The sequence below is a fragment of the Octopus bimaculoides genome, chromosome 12 (genome assembly GCF_046866305.1).
Source record: "Octopus bimaculoides isolate indiv1 chromosome 12, ASM4686630v1, whole genome shotgun sequence".
Classification (NCBI taxonomy): Eukaryota; Metazoa; Mollusca; class Cephalopoda; order Octopoda; family Octopodidae; genus Octopus; species Octopus bimaculoides.
In genome coordinates this window covers 59,285,941-59,301,333 of record NC_142939.1, presented here as the reverse complement: position 1 = coordinate 59,301,333, position 15,393 = coordinate 59,285,941, and the positions used below count along the sequence as shown (strand labels likewise).

The 15,393-nt window shown below is 36.7% G+C and overlaps 1 protein-coding gene across 12 annotated transcripts in view; it reads left to right on the top strand.

Annotated features, from left to right (window-relative positions):
- The window catches only part of LOC106876311 (uncharacterized), a 184,161-nt gene that overhangs the window by 79,836 nt on the left and 88,932 nt on the right, over nucleotides 1-15,393 (top strand). The gene's annotated exons all lie outside the window — the stretch shown is intronic.

Here is a 15,393-nt window from a genome sequence, read left to right as displayed (position 1 = left end):
GAAAGAATTATTATTACTATTATTATTGAGCGAGAGAGCAGTGCATGCCATCAAAGGGATACTGGGGTACAAATATACAAAGTCCAGTATACTCATCCTGACTACCCATCTGATAAGGGTACACCAGGCATGTGTATCACGACCATATTTGCAAGAAAAACTGTGCATGACCTTGCAAGTGGAGGCCCTGTTAGAATTTTCTTCAGGTTCAGTGGTTGTTGTTGTTGTTATTATTATTAATAATAATATTATTAGTCCATCTTTACATTTAGTGTTCAAATTCCACTGAGGTCAACTTTGCCTTTCATCTTCCTGGGGTCGATAAAATAAGTGCCAATTGACGACTGGGGTGGTCAATGTAATCAACTTAACCCCTTCCCCGAAATTACTGGTCTTGTGGCAAAATGTGAACCCATTATTATTATTATTATTATTATTATTGTCATCATTGAGAAGGTTGTGAGCTGGCAGAACCGTTAGCACATTGGGCAAAATGCTTAACAGCTTTTCGTCTGTCTTTAGACTCTGAGTTCAAATTCCGCCAGGTTCGACTTTGCCTTTCCCCCTTTCAAGGTTGATAACATAAGTACCAGTTGAACAATGGGGTCGATGTAATTGACTTAGCTCCTCCCCTGAAATTTCAGGCCATGTGCCTCTAGCAGAAAGCATTATTATTATTATTATTGAGGCAGCCAGCTGGCAGAATTGTTGCCCTGTCAGAAAAAGTATTTTGTGGTATTTCTTCTGACTCATTACATTCTGAGTTCAAATTCCACCGAGATCAACTTTGCTTTTCATTCTTTCTGGGTTGATAAAGTAAATATTTGTCAAGTATGCAATGTAACTGACTGACTCTCTCGTCTTGAATTGCTGGTGTTGGGCTAAAAGTTTAAACCTTTATCATTATTATTATTATTGGGGGCAGTGAAAATAGCCCAAATCATTATAGTGTTGAATTAAAAGCTTTGTAGTAATTGGTTTTGTCTTTCTCCATTCTGTGTTCAAATCTTGACTGGAATGATTATAATTTTTTTTTTTTTTTTAATTTTTAACTTTTTGAAAATTAGTACCAGTTATATTCTGGGTTTAATTCAGTCACCTATGTCCTTCTTCTTATAAATATATGCATTTGTGTCATTGTAAGATATTTCATATTTTTTATTTGCATTTATTTTTGCATGCGTGCATGTCTACAGTGCTTCATTTGTTGGGGCATTTTGTTTTTTTCACAATTGCAGGTCTTTCATGTTTACAACCATTCGGCTGTGAAGTAGAAGTCAAGTGAAAATCTTTCCTGTTAACAACCATTTCACTGTGAAGTAAGGTTCAATGATTCTACTCAATTGTGAAGTAAGAGTCAATGACCTTTCTCAACTGTAAAGTAGTAGTTAATATCACTATTCAACTGAAGAGTCACGGCCCTTACACTGCTGTGAAGGATTTATGCCCTTGCTCAACTGTGAAGTAAGAGTCAATGTCCTTACTCAACTGAGGAATCAATTTCCTTCCCCACCTGGAAAGAGTTGATTTCCTTCCTCAACTGGACAGAATCAATTTCTTTACTTGACTCGGAAGAGTCAATTTCCTTATTCAGCTTTGAAGTAAGAGTCAATGTCCTTGCTCAGCTGTGACATAGGAGTCAATGTCCCTACTCAGCTGTGACATAGGAGTCAATGTCCCTACTCAGAGCTGTGACATAGGAGTCAATGTCCCTACTCAGCTGTGACATAGGAGTCAATGTCCTTATTCAACTATGACATAGGAGATGATGTCCTTACTCAGTCGTAGGAGTTGGTGCCATTACTCAACTGTGACGTAGGGGTCGATGTCCTTTCATGACTGTGACATAGTGGTTGATGCCCTTTCTCAACTGTGACACAGGGGTCGATGTCTTTACTCGACTCTGAAGTAGGAGTCAATGTCCCTATATCAGACAAAATGCTTGGTGGCATTTTGCTCCAGCTCCTTATGTTCTGAGTTCAAATACTGCTCAAGTTGGCTTTGCCTTTCATCTTTTCAGGATTGATAAGATAAGTACCAACTGAGTACTATTGACAATTTAATTGAGTAACCTACCACAAAACTTCAGGCCTTGTATCAATATTAGAAAGCATCATCATTATTATTATCATTATTATTGGTGATCTCATCAGGATAAACAGTTCATGACCTTGCAGGTGGGGGCCCAGTTAGAATTTTCTTAAGATGGAGTAGCCCATCCTGCTCAAATGGTCCTTGAATAAGGGTTGTTTAAGGATGTTGAATGAAGCATCCGTGTTTCCAGAGGTGAATTATTCAAACGCCAAAGAATTCCTCTCAGCACATGGCTATGATGCACCCCCACTACTTCTGCTTGTGATCAGAGATGCACATATTGTCAGCCACCAATGGACATGCTCAACTGGTTAAGATCAAACAACTAATCTGTGGTATTAAACAGAATATTTGCTGTAGCACATCTTTTATACCAAGACAAAACAATGTACAGGATAACACTTCCAATTAGTTAAGGTCAGAAGCCATGAGAGTCAGTTCCTAATATGGCATCAGGGCAAAGCCAGCACCTGGTACTGCATCAGGGCAATTATTATTATTATCATTATTATTATTAGAGATGCACTGGCTAAGTGTAGAATGGAATGAAGCTACCTTTGGTGAACGGTCTCATTAATTTATATCCCTTACAGCCATTTTTGTGTTGAGCTAGAAACTTTTTTTATGTGACTTGCAATGAGAGGCTTTTACAAATGAAGCATGTGGTTGAGATACTATTGTTGCTGCTACTACTACTACTAATACAAAGTCTGCTACTAACACCATCACCACTACATCTATTAACATTGTAAGTCATGTTTACTAATATTGATATTTTAGTATAAGAACCATATTTCTTTCCTGTTATGTTCAGTTCAGATTATTGACAAAAAATTTCTTTACTGACTTTGTTGCTTCGTATTTGCATTCATATATCTTATGTCTACATGTAGGATGTGTTTATATACACATACATACAAACATACACACATACTTGGAACATTTCACACCCAAACCTACATGATCATCATGATCACCAATGGCAGTAAATGCCTTAAATTATGTTCTTTTACCATCCTGAGTTTGTTTCTGTGTAGACATTATCTTCAAAACTTCATTGATTTTTTTTTTCCTGAGCTCAACTCTTACGGATGGTTTCTGCCTCCATGATTGGATGATTGGGTCTTGCTTTTGCTGACATCCCCCAAACAACCTTAATTCAGATATACAGGAACCAATTCTTTGTCAGCATGTTTAGCACCATGACCTCTTTTGTAGCCTCTTCCACATCCTTGACCATGTCCACAACAATGACCTCTACCACTGAAACTGCCTCTAAAACCTCCTCTGCTACCAGTTGAAGCTGCATCCATCATTGATGGACTGTGAGAAAGACTGTAACTTAATGTCCGTTTTCCATGCTGGCATGGGTTGGACAGTTTGACAGGATTCAGTGAACCACAACACTGCATCAGGCTGCATGTCGTTGTTGGAGTGGTTTCTACAGCTTGATGCCCTTCCTAATGCAGTCTGTACTGGGTGCTTTTTCCATACCGATGGCACTTGTGGGGTTGCCAAGTAACTTGCAAGACAGGAAAGGACAAGAGAAAACGGGACAAAAGGGAAAGACTTGTTCAACTAAGTGGTGGTAGGGTAGGTGATATTTGAGAGGGTGTAGAGGTGATTTTTTTTGCCAGGGACAAGCATAAGTATCTTACTAAATAGCTACCACACATTTATATAAGTTTGAGAATATCTGGGAAAAGAATGTATGTATGTATGTATGTATGTATGTATGTATGTATGTATGTATGTATGTATGTATGTATGTTTGTGTGTTTTACTTGTTTCAGTAATTTGACTGTGGACATGCTGGGGCACTGCTTTGAAGAGTTTTTTTTTAGTTGAACAAATCGGTCCTAGGACTTACTTTTTTGAAACCTAATACTTATTCTATCAGTCTCTTTTGCTGAACCACTAAGTTATAGGGATGTTAACATACATACAATCACCAATTACCAAATGGTGGAGGGGATACAGACACTGACTCACATACACACACACACACACAAATACAATGGGCTTCCTTCAGTTTCCATCTACCAAATCCACTCATAAGGCTTTGTCAGCCCAAGACTACAGTAGAAAACACTTGCCCAAGGTGCCACACAGTGTGATTGAACCCAGAGCCAAGTGTGTGTATACACACACACACACACACAAACACATGCACATGCATATATATGGTTTCTTTTGGTTGCTCACATCCAATCATTGATCATATTTGTGGCTCAGTTCTTCAGCTGACATTCAACTACCAGTAATCACCATTTCTGACCCTTCCTTGATTAATAACTGTGGTGTCCATTTAGTCCAATGCAGTTCTCTAGCTAGTTGTATTTGTATCTATTTTATCTGATCACATCTCTCTGTCCTACTGGTAATTGACCCAGACATGTGTATTTAGTTGTCTTAGAGAAATTTCCTTTCTAGATGTATATCTCTTTCATCCTATTATATTTATAACAATAACACGGCCATGTTTTTTTGTAATTTGTGCTTGTTTGTGTACTTACATATGAGCTTATGTATATTTGTATACTTTGCTGAGATCCTTTGCTTGATTGATTACATATTTTAAATGTTTGAATTGGTATTACGCAAGTTTCAACAAAGAAAACTAATAGTTTTTTTTGTTTTTTTTTAATGGATATAATTTCAGCAAATAGAGCATATAGGATATCAGCAACCGTTAATATCTCAATAAAGAACAATACACACTGTATAAAAACATATACATAACAAATGGGTAACAAGGCATTTAGTCTTGAAATAAGGTCATCTAAATTTTTCCCATTCCTTCGCCCATATTCAAAGCTTAGCATAGAAGTTCTCTGTTGCACATAGTGGATCTGTATGTGTTATATAGAGGAGTAATACACAACACTTATAGTTTGTATTTAGAATATTTTTGTCAAGACTGTGATTTTTCATGCTGTATGACATCATCCTACCTGCACTCTTATATACAAGTAAGACATAGGCTACTATGGAGAGGAAAGAACATTGATTGGCTGCAATGCTGAAGGCCATGGAAAGATCCATACTAGGAAAATTGCTACAAGAACGTATCCAAAATGAGGTGATTCGAGGATCAGGCAGAGTGAATGACGTGACTGCAGAATACTGAAGGCACAAGTTCTACTTGGGTGGACGTGTTGCAAGGTTTACAGGCAAGAAGTTGTTATTGGCACTCCATCACTTACGACGTCGAGGGTTCCAGTTGATCCGATCAACGGAACAGCTTGCTCTTGAAATTAACGTGCAAGTGGCTGAGCACTCCACAGACACATGTACCCTTAACGTAGTTCTCGGGGATATTCAGCGTGACACAGGCACAACAGAAACAGGAAGTAAGAGTGAGAGAAAGTTGTGGTGGAAGAGTACAGCAGGGTTCGCCACCTCCCCCTGCCGGAGCCTCGTGGAGCTTTAGGTGTTTTCGCTCAATAAACACTCACAACGCCTGGTCTGGGAATCGAAACCGCGATCCTATGACCGCGAGTCCGCTGCCCTAACCACTGGGCCATTGCGCCTCCACATAGGCAAGAAGTAGAGCTGTGCATTTGCTGAGTAGTATCTAAGTGATAGGAAAATGGCCACTTGGAAGGCCTTCACAATTATGGAAATATGATTTAGTTAAATAATCTGAACCAAGATGGAAAAGAAGAATGCAGTTGAGAAAGAACTGGAAGTGCATTGTGAACAGCAGTGTATAACAACATCCAATAGTTAAGTCGACACAAGCAATATAGTAATGAAACAATATTCATGTGTGGCTATCACAATAGTTACACAATAATCACATCCATAGTTTCATGATACTACATGTTTTTGGCATTCTTTGCAAAAATGAATATCAGACTCTTCATATATTTCTTTACAAATAATATATACGTGTGTATGTGTATGCATGCATGTATATGCAGCCAGTATCTTACATATAGAGGATGTAAAATTCTTTTGCCTTTCTTTTATTTCTCTCTTGTCATTTTTTGGTCTAATGAAGGATTCTGTTTGAAACATTAGCTACATAATTCCCCAAGGTAATTTCATGGAAGATCTATACGTGTCAGAAATAATTTCTTTTAGAATTGTTAGCATGCCAGACAAGAAGCTTAACAGTTTTTCTTGTTGTTCCTTGCATTCTGAGTTCAAATTCCACTGAGACCAACCTTGCCTTTCATCTTTGCGGGGGTTGATAAAATTAAGTACCAGTTAAGCTCTGAGGTTTATGCAATTCATTTGCTACATCTCCTTAGAAGAAAAAAATGCTGGCTTTGTGCTAAAATTAGAAAGAATTATTAGTGATATTTTTTTCTACTCTAGGCACAAGGCCTGAAATTTTTGTGGAGGGAGCCAGTCGATTAGATCGACCCTGGTACACAACTGGTACTTAATTTATCGACCCCCAAAAGGATGAAAGGTAGAGTTGACCTCAGAACGTAAAGACAGATGAAATACCGCTAAACATTTCACCCGGCGTGCTAACGTTTCTGCCAGCTCACCGCCTTGAAATATTATTGATATTACAACAGCTTTTCTATTTATTCTGTAATTTTATTGCTCAACTGAGCAACAATCTCATATGCCGTATGTATGTATCTGTATTAGGTATTGAACAATATGTAACATGTTGTACACAGCAGTATAATTCATGTATTGATTATATGTGTGTGTGTTGTACAAGGCCTGATATTTTGATTATACATATTTGTCTGGCTGGGTCTTTATTTCTTTCTTTTTTACATGCTAAGCAAACCTATTATTTGACATTTTATTTCTGTTTTCGATCACTACATTCTGGATATATCTATTTCTAGTTAATTTGTTATTTCTTTTTTTTTTTTTTTGGTAGGGTGGTGAGATAACTTCACTTGTTCTTTTAGAAGAAATGCTGTTATCTGCTTCCATTGGAAGTAAGCTGTATGTTTTGTTCATAAAAGCATTGCTGTTTTTGGAATTTGTGTGTGTGTGTGTGAGGATTTCTTGGTTTGGGCATAAAAAGTAGTTGTTGCTTCCTTTTGATTTGAGTATTTCCCTTCGATATTGCTTTCATTAAGGATTCAGCGACATATTTTTATTTTCTTACCTTTTTTATTTATCTTTGTAGGTTTGTTCAGATGGTTTTTCTTTTTTATTACGATGTGTTGTGATTTTTGGTTTTAGGTTGTATTCTCTGTGTGTACATGTTTGAGTGTATGTGCATATATGTGTGTTTGTGTGCATGTCAGTTGTATGTATATCCATGTGAGTTTGTGTATGTGTGTATCTATATATGTATGTATATATATATATATATATGTGTGTGTGTTTATCTACTTGTACAAGTATGTGTTTATGTACCTGTCTGTGGGTATATGTGTTTGTGTGTGTGTGTGTGTGTGACAGAGAGAGAGAGAGAAAGAGGGACTGTCTGTAGAAGAAATTGATTGAGCTTGAAAATGTTGCTATCAGTTTCCAGAATGTCAACAATGTTCCAGTTATTATTATTATTATTATTATTATTATTATTATTATTATTATTATTATTATTTCCGCCGGGATCGACTTTGCTTTCATCCTTTTGAGGTCAATAAAATGAGAACCAGTCAAGCACTGGGGTCAATATAATCAGTTATAACCCCACTGCAAATTCCAGGCCTTATGCCTATATTCTTTCTTTTATTCATTTACTTGTTTCAGTCATTTGACTGTGGCCATGCTGGTGCACCACCTTTAGTCGAGCAAATCGGCCCCCAGGACAGTGGAGAACTGAAGGAAGGAAACAAAGTACTGCAGAAGAATGATGGAAGATTGAGTGTTCGAAGAGGAGTTGTGAGGAAAGGCTTGATAGAAACTCAATATTTGTGCACATTTATATTTATAAAATATCTACAAGAAGTAATGCTCTTTAAAGAAAAATTGTGAAAATAAATTCAACCATACAGGAAACAAATATAAATTTAAAAAAAAAAAAGCTAAAAACACAGGACAAAATAAATTACTTCATGACAAGAAACTGGGATAGTACTGATTCAAACATTTATAGATAAGAAAAGTAAGCAATAACACACACACACACACACAAATACAAACAAACTTTAGTGAGCATAAATGTTAGTAACTTTCAAGGTGATTTCATGAACATTATATCCCATCAAAAATATATTTTGACAAAGAAAAGATCCAGTCAGGGATAAAAACGTGGCAGCAGTGTGTCACCAATGAAACCATTATGCAGACTTTTACTGTTCAGTATTTGATTATTGATTGTTGATTTTTTGTTGCCAAGTGTAGGGTGGAATCAGCTATCAGCTATGACCCCTGTGAAAATTGTCCTGTTTTCTTTTGAATGGAAAGTTTTCTTCTATCTGTGACTATGGCAAAGTGAAGACAACTGCAAGGTGAGAAGACAAGACAGACTAGCACTTCTTTTGTCGACCGAGCCTTAGTAGTTCGGCAAAAGAGAGCAACAGAATAAGGTTTTAAAATAAGTACTAAGGATCAATTTGTTCGACTAAACCCTTCAAAGCAGTGCCCTAGCATGGCTACAATCCAATGACTTAACCCTTTAGAATACAAATTATTCTATCCAATGAAATGCTTATTTATTCACATTGTTTTGAATTAATTATGCATTACCTCATAGCTTCGAGATTTTGATGGTGTGATTGTTTACTTTAAAAACAACATTGTCAGATAGGTTTGAGAAGCTGGATCTGACCAGTTTGAGCATAAACAGGTAGGATATTTGGACTGGATATGGCCAGTTTAAATGCTTAAGAAGTAAAAAATATAAAAAAAAAAGAAATATGCTTATTTGAAAATACAAACCACAACTGAATAAACTATAGGAACATATCGAGCAGATTATTTACACTGCTGTAGTTCATGTTCTCAAACACATAGGCAATCAGATATATAACTTATTGTCACTTGTATACAAGCAAGTAATCTTGTTTCTCTATTTTTAGTTATTCTGACAACTTGTTCATATTTTCTCATCACACATTCATGGAGTAACAATCTTGCATTTTGGTGCAGTTGTTGTTGCTGCTGTCATGTGGTCCAGGCAGTCTCAGGGACATTCCCTGGAGAAATACAACCTTAACTTATTGATGCAAGTTTTCATTCATTCATTCTGACTTCGTTATCAACTTCAATCAACCAAACTGTAGCTCTGCTGATGACAATTTTAGCCATAATTTCTGCTTAAAAAGGAGTAATTTTCAAACTCTAATTACATTCAAGACAAATTCAGCATAGCTTCAAATCCTTCCATGTCATGCATTCAAAATCATGAAAGTTTGAAACCAATTTATTGAATCTGAATAAATTCTTTTTTTTTACACTTCTGCTCATATGCAAAAACGACAAACTTATTTTCGCATCACGCACATACAAGCACACATACGCACACACACAGAGAGTAACTTACATTTACTCCACAGACACAACCTAACACATACACACATACACACATACCCACACGTACATACATACAAATACACACACTGCACACAAAACACACATACATGCACACACACATACCAGTTAAACACTTTCTACTGACCATTTTCCTACACCATGTGTCGGGAGACACACAACAGACAGCCACTCCTACCAAAATTCTTACTATAAATTCTTCCTATGACCTTCAGTGACACTAGTCCAACCACTCACATACATAAACAGCCACAACCACACACACACACACACACACACACCTGCGTGCTCGCACATACCTACACATACCTCCTTCTCTTGCACTCTTCTGTCTTAGAAAGAACTTTTTCTTCACCCATTCCCTTCCAGTCATTTCAACATGTGAACGCGTGTGTATCGTTGGCGATTTTCTTTCCCCGTCTTCCCTTCTTTGGACTTTTTCTATATTTCTGATGAAGAGCTCCGCTTGAAACGTTAATCCTCTTTCTTTTCTTTTCTTTCTTGAGCGTCCAGTAACACTGTACTTACTCCACGTCCTCGCGTTGTTGTTTCTTCTTGCGTGTTCTTGTTTGGATTGACTACATACATATGTATATACCTATGTCTGTGTGCTTATGCATATGTGTGTGTTTGTGCATGTGCATGCATGTGTGCATAGTTAAAGGTGCCTGCAAGCAAGCCTTTGTCTGACTTGCATTTTCTCATTTAGATCCATTTCAAACGTCATTTAAAGCTACAAATAAATGAATATGGAAATGGCATAAACATTCTCAAACTGCCCTACCCCCATCCCACCCCTTTTCATTTCCAATCTTTCTTTTGGATTTTGGTAAGATGACACTCTATTGAAAGCAAACACTGAGGCCAATCAGTATGAACTTGAGATGTTGTACTCCCTCCCAATTTCACTCCAAGCAGCTGACCTCATTTCACCCACCTTGCTTTGTGCAACATTATTAAGGTCACTGAGGAAAAAATCATGTTAAGTCACAAATGAAGTCAGTTTTCTTGCACATTATGAAGTTTTATGGATTGTACTACAAATCATTATATTGATAAAAACATCAGCAAGATATCTTAAGGATGGATAGATAGATAGATAGATAGATTGTTTATCTTACTGATCAATATCTTCGTATAAATATTTACTAATACTTTTTATGAGCTGTATTTTTCTTTCATGTTATTTTTCAAGTAAGTCATTTTTTATTGTCATTTTCCCATACTGAAATCACCAAGCTACAAGGATATATTTTTACATGAGATATCAATATCACTACTATTCAGTTGATGTCAGTGTGAAGACATAGAGAAAGAATCATACACACTGGTTACAGTTCACTTCTTTATGATAATTACTCCTTTAATTACTGATTACTTTGCTGGCTTTGTGAAATTTTTTTTTTTTTTTTATCGTGTGCCTACACACACACCTGGAGGCGCAATGGCCCAGTGGTTAGGGCAGCGGACTCGCGGTCATAGGATCGCGGTTTCAATTCCCAGATCGGGCGTTGTAAGTGTTTATTGAGCGAAAACACCTAAAGCTCCACGAGGCTCCGGCAGGAGATGGTGGCGAACCCTGCTGTACTCTTTCACCACAACTTTCTCTCACTCTTACTTCCTGTTTTTGTTGTGCCTGTAATTCAAAGGGTCAGCCTTGTCATACTGTGTCACGCTGAATATTCCCGAGAACTACGTTAAGGGTACACATGTCTGTGGAGTGCTCAGCCACTTGCACGTTAATTTCACGAGCAGGCTGTTCCGTTGATCGGATCAACTGGAACCCTCGACGTCATAAGCGACGGAGTGCCAACAACAACACACACACACACACACACACACACACACACACACACACACACACACACACACACACACACACATGTGAACCTTGACTGACTTTCATCCTGCAACTTATTTTCTTCTCATCTTTGTTATTTGGATGTTGCCAAGTGTGCATGTGTGTGTGTCTGTTAGCATTGCTGTGTGTCTTTGAATAGCAAATATCCAAAAAATTTGAAAATTAATACAAAATGACCTTTGTTCTGCCACCTGGATCACTACTTTCAGCTATGGTCACCGCATAGTGCCAAGCTAAGCTCTGAGCTTGAAGCGATTCAATGTTACTACACTAAAAATATTGTGTCAGTGCGGCAGATGAACCACTGGGAGAAGCTGAAAAAACTATGACTTTGCTCCCTGAAGCAAAGATGCAAGAAATATGTAATAATTTACATATAGAAAATTCTGGAAGGGCTAGTACCTAATTTTGGCATCGAGTGTTATACAAATACTGAAGCTGGATACCATTGCATTGTACCAAGGGTACCTTGCACCCCACTTAATGTCAGGACCAAATACTGCAGTAGTTTAGGGTTCAAAAGCCTGCAGCTCTTTAATTGTCTGTCAAAATAATTAAACCTCCTCAATGTGGATGTAGATGTTTTTGTAAAAGTAACTGGATATTCTTCAGTCCTCTATACCAGAGGAGCTATTGGCTTATCTGGTACTGATGAGGACAGCAGTGTCAAATTCCCTCATACACCAAATAGGCCAACAACCAAGATAAAAAGCACATGTAGTTGTGGTGATATGACATCATCCACCGCTCTGAAGAAATTAGCCAAACAACAAAGATGTGGCAAAGGTACAAAACCAAAGTGGGTGCTCCAGCATGACTGCTGCTATATGGCCGAAACAAATAAAAGAAATAAATTCTACAAAAAGATACTTGCTTAACATAGAGCTGACAACATTCATATTAACAGAGCATCAGTAATATATAAAATTGAGGAAACATGTAAAATCCAGGTGATCACCTCAATAGCACTTCATGCAAGAAGCTGGCTAGCAAAATGTTTGAATAGCAGTGTAAAGGTTACGTCTTTTGATTAACCAAAAAATGATTGATGGTACTTCAGTCAATTATCAAAAGAATTGTTTGCCTACCCAAGGCATGTTTATCAAATAGATATGTTGTAACCCTCAAAGAGTAAATAACAATATTGTTTTATATATATGTGTGTGTGTGCGTGTACAATGATGCAGGAATGAATGTGATAGGTACTTAGGAAGAAATTTGTTGAGATGACAGTGGAACATTTGTGGTCACCACTGAGTTTGCTTGGTAGTAGATATACAAAGTAAATGTTGAGCTTGTACCTTTGCTTAAAGTTTCTTGTAAGATTTGGAAATCAGAATAATATTCAGAGAAACTCCTATTTACTCTTCAAGCAGAAGAATTGGTTTAGATAGCTTGAAGATCAGAAAGTGACTGTCTTAAGTGCAATAACTATGAAGATCAACAGGTGGTGGATTGGCAGAATCATTGGAGCACATTATAAAATGCCTTAAAATATTTGTTCCAGTTGTCTCTACACTCTGAGATCAAACCCCACAGAGGTAAACTTTGCTTTTCATCCTTTCAAGACCATTCCAGCCATCTTTTCTGCCTGCTATTCTTAGGATGGTCATAGGGTAGAGTTCTAAGGCACCTCCTCCCTAAAGTCCTATCAGAAGCAACCGTCATTAGACTTTCTGGTTGAATTCTCATGCGTGACCAACTGAGACTCTGGATATTATCTAACCATCACACTCTTCATGTATCCCTAAGTCTCTCCTACCAGTTGGTTTGGCTTGTAGAATCTGTCTTGTGATTCTTTCACATTCTAATCACATGTCTGTAGTACTGGTGCTATGACCTCAGGGTTGATAAAATAAATTACCAATCCAAAGTAGTGGACTGGCAGAATTGTTGAAAATTCAGGTAAGATGCCTCACTGAATCTCTTCTGGCACTGTGCATTCTGTGCTCTCTAGACTCAAATCATCACCCATTTCAACACCATCCTTGGTCCTTGAGTGACTTGATTGGAGTTCGCTCTGTTGTAAGTACTCAGGCCAGGTCTCCATGTTGAGAGTGACTTCTTTTCTTCATCTCTTCTCAGAGAACCTGAAAAAATAGTCAAGGGTGTTACCTTTCCCTCCCTTACTAAACAGTTAAATAATAATAATAATAATAATGGTTTCAAATTTTGACACAAGACTAGCAAGTTTGAGAGAGAGGTAAGTCAATTACATTAACCCCAGTGCTCAACTGGTACTTATTTTATTGACTGCAAAAGGATGAAGAGCAAAGTTGACTTTGGTGGAATTTGAACTCAGAATATAAAGATGGACGAAAAGCTGCTAAGCATTTTTCCTAGTGTGTTTAACAATTCTGCCAGCTTGCTGCCTTAATAATAATGATGATGATGATAATAATAATAATAATAATAATAATAATAATAATAATAATAATAATAATAATAATAATAATAATAATAATAATAATAATAGTAGTAGTAGTACTTCCACAACCACATAGAGCTAATAAAACAAGTTCTTCATAGTATATTGATTTCTTGAATTTGACGTATTGATTTCTATCTTCCTCTGTACAAATGAGAATCTGTGATCCGGGGCAGATAACTTTGAAATAAAGGCTAAATCAATTCTTAACAGCATTTATGGTTATAAGGAGGACAATGATGGTGATTAATAGTCATGATATTAATTTTGATGTATTCATATAAAATATAATGAAATGATGGAATTGAAAAAAAAAAAATTATGATCTCTTGCATGATTTGATGAGTAATTTTCAGACCACTAAAGACATTTCAACAAGGCTGGAATAAGGCTTTTTTTTTTGGTTTTGTTTTGTCTTTTACCTCCTAAAAAAATGGCCCCCATCTTTATGGTGATTGAATGTTCTTCATTTAATATTAAACTGAAATCAATGCTTTTACAATTTTTGTTTCTGTTGTTGTTTCTTCTTTGGTCAGCCCTCATCAAAGTAAAACTCATGGTCAAAGATAATCCAGCCATCCATGATTGTCCTGGTTTATTTTTAGATTTTTTTTCTGTCAAATGTAATGTGTCTAGGGATATATTATCAAATGTGTCAACTTTTTTATTATTATTATATTTTTTTAATAATAAGTGTGGCTGTGTTATTAAGAAGCTCACTCCGCAGCCACATGCAAAGTGGACTTTGGAGTTCAGTTCCACTGCCTGGCACGTTGAGCAAATGCCTTCTACTATAGGTTGCCCAATGTGAATGAATTTCATAGATGGAGACTGTGCTGAAGCTTGTTGTACGTACATGTGTATCTGTTTCCCACCATCACTTGATAACTGGTGTTGGTTAGTTTATGTCCCCATAACAGGTCAGCAAAAGAGACAATAACATAAGTATCAGACTTTAAAATAAATGCTAGGAATTTGTTCATCTAAACCCTTTAAGGTAGTTCCCCAGCAAGGCTACAGTCCAATGACAGAAACAAGTAAAAGAGATAAAAGAGAGTCTAATGTTTCTAGGATTATATTATCAAATGTATTGAGTTTTTATTTTGCATTTTTTTAAAAAGTAGGCTGTATTCTGAAGGTTGTTTGACTGCTAAATCTAGCATGATAGTTGACTGCTCTTTTGTTGCCTCATAACATTGCCACCAGATTTTAAGGTGACAGTCAGATAATTCAATCCTTTTGTTACCATATTTCTACTGAAATGCACTGCTTTTGTTTCAAATTATTTTGAAAATAATGAAGAATTTAGCAAATTAACTTTTGTCATTACGAAGCTGGTATTTGGTATAAATTTTAACATGAAATTTTAATGGAAGTCACTTTAAGACAAGAAGTTTGTATCCTAGAATCAGAAGCAGTCTGAGGCAGGTTAGTATTGAAAGAGTTAACTACTATGTGACCAACTGAGAAATGGGTAGTATATATCCTAATATTGGGACCATGTTATGTATGGCTATTGATAAGACATATGGCTCTCATAGCACCCAGTCTTTTAATCCATTTTGTCAATGTTTTCCAGCATGCC